Source organism: Carlito syrichta, unplaced genomic scaffold (genome assembly GCF_000164805.1).
Source record: "Carlito syrichta isolate Samal-C Ts95f unplaced genomic scaffold, Tarsius_syrichta-2.0.1 Scaffold308261, whole genome shotgun sequence".
Classification (NCBI taxonomy): Eukaryota; Metazoa; Chordata; class Mammalia; order Primates; family Tarsiidae; genus Carlito; species Carlito syrichta.
In genome coordinates, this window is record NW_007252357.1 from 518,428 (window position 1) to 522,554 (window position 4,127).

Sequence of the window (4,127 nt, forward strand, 5' to 3'; positions counted from 1 at the left end):
CAATATCTGGCCCTGTACCAGGCAGAAATGATCACAGAACCCTTTGTGCCTTTATTGATCTTCCCACTTCCCTCTAAGCATACTTCTCTTGTATCATAAAATACCTTATTTTGCTTATTTATGATACACTGTCTCTATCATTATAGTAGGCAGAATCATGGCTCCCCAAAGAAGTCCACATGTAAATCCCTGGAACCTATGAATATATTAGGTTACATACCATTGAGGAAGTGAGTTTGCTAATCAACTGACCTTAAAATAAGGAGATAATCCTAGATTATTTAAGAGCATCCAGTGCAATCACAGGGTCCTAAAGGAGAAGAAGAAGGCAGAAAAGCTAGAGTCTGGGAAAAAGTTGTGACGATGTGAGAAAGGGTAGAGTGATGCAATGTGAGGACAAAATGCGCCATTGCGCCTTTCCGGACCTGGCTGAGGAGGAGGTGCCATCATGGGAGTCAACATCCGCCACAACAAGGACCAAAAGGGTAGACGCAAAGAGTCCAAGAGCCGGGACATTTACCTGAGGCTGTTGGTCAAGCTGTACAGGTTTCTGGCCAGAAGAACCAACTCCACCTTCAACCAGGTTGGCTGAAGAGGTTGTTTATGAGTTGCAGCAACTGTCTTTGCCTCTGTCCCTTTCCCAGATGATGCCAAAGATGAAGCTTCCTAACCGGGAGAACAGACGGCGGTGGTCATAGGGACCATAATAGATGATGTGCGGGTTCAGGCGATGCCAAACTGAAGGTGTGTGCACTGCGTGTGAGCAGCCGGCCCGCGGCCGCATCCTCAAGGCAGGGGGCAAGATCCGTACCTTCGACCAGCTGGCCCTGGACTCCCCCAAGGTCCATGGCACCGTCCTGCTCTCTGGGCCTCTCAAGGGCCGGCAGGTATACAGGCATTTTGGCAGGCTCCGGGAACCCTGCACGGCCACACCAAACTCCACGTCTGCTCCTAGGGCCAGAAGTTCGAGCTTGCCAGAGGTCGGCGGGCCAGCCGTAGCTACAAAAACTAACTTTGGATCCTGCCCTTTTATTAAAAAGATTTTGGATGAAAAAAAAATGTGCCATTGCTGACCTTGAAGATGAAAGGGGACCATGAGCCTGGGAAAGCAGGCAGCCTCGAAAGTCTGGAAGAGGCAAGAACACTGATTCTACCCAGAATCCCTAGAAAAAAATTCAGCCCTGCTAACACTTGATTTTAGCCGAATGAGACCCAGTTCAGACATCTTATCTTCAGAAGATAATAAATTATAAGATAATAAATTTGTGTTATTTTATGCTACTGTTGTAGCAATTTGCTAGAACAGTAATAGAAAACTAATACAAGCTGCATGGTGCAAGCTTCTTAAAGGTAAATCCTTTGTGTTTAGTGCATGGCACACAATTAATATTTAATATTTTAGTGTTGAACAACTAAGCTTAAATCATAGTTACTGAGGGAATTCAAGGAGTTTGCCTACCATCTGTGCATGTGCAAAGCTTTGATGCATAAAACTCCAATTATCTTACAACTAGTTATAACATAATGGAGTTGTATGATATGCTCAGAGCTTTTGCCTTTGCCTCGTAGGAAATGGAGAAAAAAAGAGAATGTTTTAAATTAAGGCAGAACAGCTTGGTGTGGAGACAATGCATAAGATACAGTCCATTCCCCACATGTGTAGTTCTTAACTTTATTCAGGAGATAAGAAATAATGCATTTGAAAAGAAAAACAACATAAGAAGAACACATAAAAGAACTCAGATGATAAAGGAATAATCTCATTCTGAGGTGGCCGAGGTAGACATTGTAGAAGCAAATGAACGTCAAAGCACATGAAGAAAACTGTCGCACTGTGTGTGTTTACAACTTCATTTTTGCCCGGGCGTGTGAAGGCGACATGATCACACTGTAAACTTATAAAAGACCTATATGTATAAATCGACAAATAAGTGGGCCAGTGAATGAATGAATATTGAAAAGGAAAGGCAGATTTACGTCTTGAAAATGTGCCATTTGGAGAAAAAAGGCTTGAAACACACTAAATAAAGTCATTTTAGACAACTGTGAATATTCATTGTGCCTAAACGTTATATTAGGTTTGAGCTTGGAAAGAGGACAAATAAAGCAATACATACATGCATTTTCACTTTGGCCCCTATCCCTCAGCTAAACAGTTCTTCAAGGGGAAACAATGTATTTCTAATTTTTCCATCAAACAACTTTTGTACAGTCTTCAGACTATTTAACTCTTCTGCAGTATGTGACATTGGACGCTCACACCTCCTCAGTTCCAGCCACTGTGGTCTCCTGAGTAGATCACACCAGCTCTTTATCTCTCTTCCTTAGCAACCTCTCACCCTCAACCCTTTCAACTCAAAAATGTATAGGCACTTTCGGTGATTTTTTTTTTTTTTTTTTAGAAATAGGGTCTTGCTGTTTAACCTAGGCTGGAGTACAGTGGCACAATCACAACTCACCACAACCTCGAACTCCTGTGCTCAAGTGATCCTCATGCCTCAGCCTCCTGAGTAGCTGGGATGACAAGCATGCACTGCCACATTCATCTAATTTTTTCTATTTTTTTGTAGAGATGGGGGTTTCACTTCATTGCCCAGGCTGGTCTCCACCTCCTGGGCTCTATGATCCTCTCACGTAGGCCTCCCAAAGTGCTGGGAATTATAGACATGAGCCACTGTGCCCGGTCCCCTTGGTGATCTGTAATTACCTGGCAATGTTGGGTTTTTTATCATCTCCAATCAGAAGATCTATTTCACTTATTTACATCCTCAAAGGGAAGTGAAGGAAGTATGGAACCTTGGAGGAATAGATTGGGTGGAGAAGCAGGATCTGGCTCTCTTTTCCCTGCAACTGGGGGAGAGGTCTTTAAAATTGCAAAGGACAAGGCCTGTGGCCAACTCTTGCAGGCGGCAGAGAGGAGAGCAGGCATTCATGCTGCATTGGTAGGAGAAAGCAAAGGAAAGGTGCTACTGCACTGTGACCCATTTGTGGGAGCAAAGGATTTATAGATGTATATCATGGGCAAGGAGAACTGGCTACAGCTGTTTCGTTCTGGCCCAAGAAACTGCCTGGAAAGTGGAACAGAGCAGCAGGTGCCTGGAGTAATTAGTGCTTTTCTTATTTCACAAAAGTCAGTTTGAAGGGCCCATCAGGGCAGGCTCAGAGAAAGACTCAAATGGGACTGAAGAAGTAGACTATTTTCACATCTGAGGGATCCCCAAAACCCAGAGCCATGTGACCACAGCTATAGATAAGTAAAAAAATTTGCTCTGTTCTTTCCTCTTCTGTGTTCATGTCCCACCACTTAGAGATCAACAATAATACCTGAAATTGTTGAGAGAGAGAAAAGAAATAAGCCACATCCCTTTCCTTGAAGAGTGGCCACCAACATGTCCTGCCTAAGGCCAGGAGAACTGAAGTGTGTGCTGTGTTATATGTGGACTGCGCATTCTAATTTCTAAATCAAAACTGAGTTTGGCAACTTCTAGTGACCGCAGGACTTCAAACGACTTTTTTACTGATATTCAGCTTGAGTAACACTTAGTAATTACAAAGGACCAGGAAATTCATGGACCAGCCAAAGTTTTCACAAACAGGCAGGAGATAAACTTTACCTATTGAATGCATACAAAAAAGGTTGTGGGAGAAAGTACTAAAATGAACATGTGGGACCCTCCAACTAGTTGTGTTTGTTTATTTTTGCTATGGCTGCAAAAGACATCGTTATTCATTAATGATTTCATAATGCTGTCTATTTTTGAGCAACACTGAGGATGCTGGTTTCAAGGAGCTCAAACAGGCCTCGCTCTGTATGTATAAATACCTAACGGAAATACTGCAACTTCTATGTAGACAAGGAGACCACACCCCACTCATCCTCCTTTCTTTCCTCTCCATAAGAACACATTGGAAGCCCACTACAATTGCAATAACTTGTGTATCACTCACTATGGGTTGGATTGCTGAGACATCACTCTCTACTTCTCCAGGGCCTGGGACCAGACCACATGCTGAATACCAGAAAAAATCCTCCTTTAATTGTTACCACAATTTTTAAAAAATGGGTGACAATTTAAAAATTCCTACCCATTATCTTGTTTGTACACTTGTGGTGTTTCAATACTCAG

General features: G+C 42.9%; 1 pseudogene; it reads left to right on the forward strand.

Moving 5' to 3' along the window:
- Positions 1-448: 448 nt before the first annotated feature.
- On the forward strand, positions 449-1,012 carry LOC103267798 (annotated as a pseudogene).
- The last annotated feature ends 3,115 nt before the right edge of the window (positions 1,013-4,127 follow it).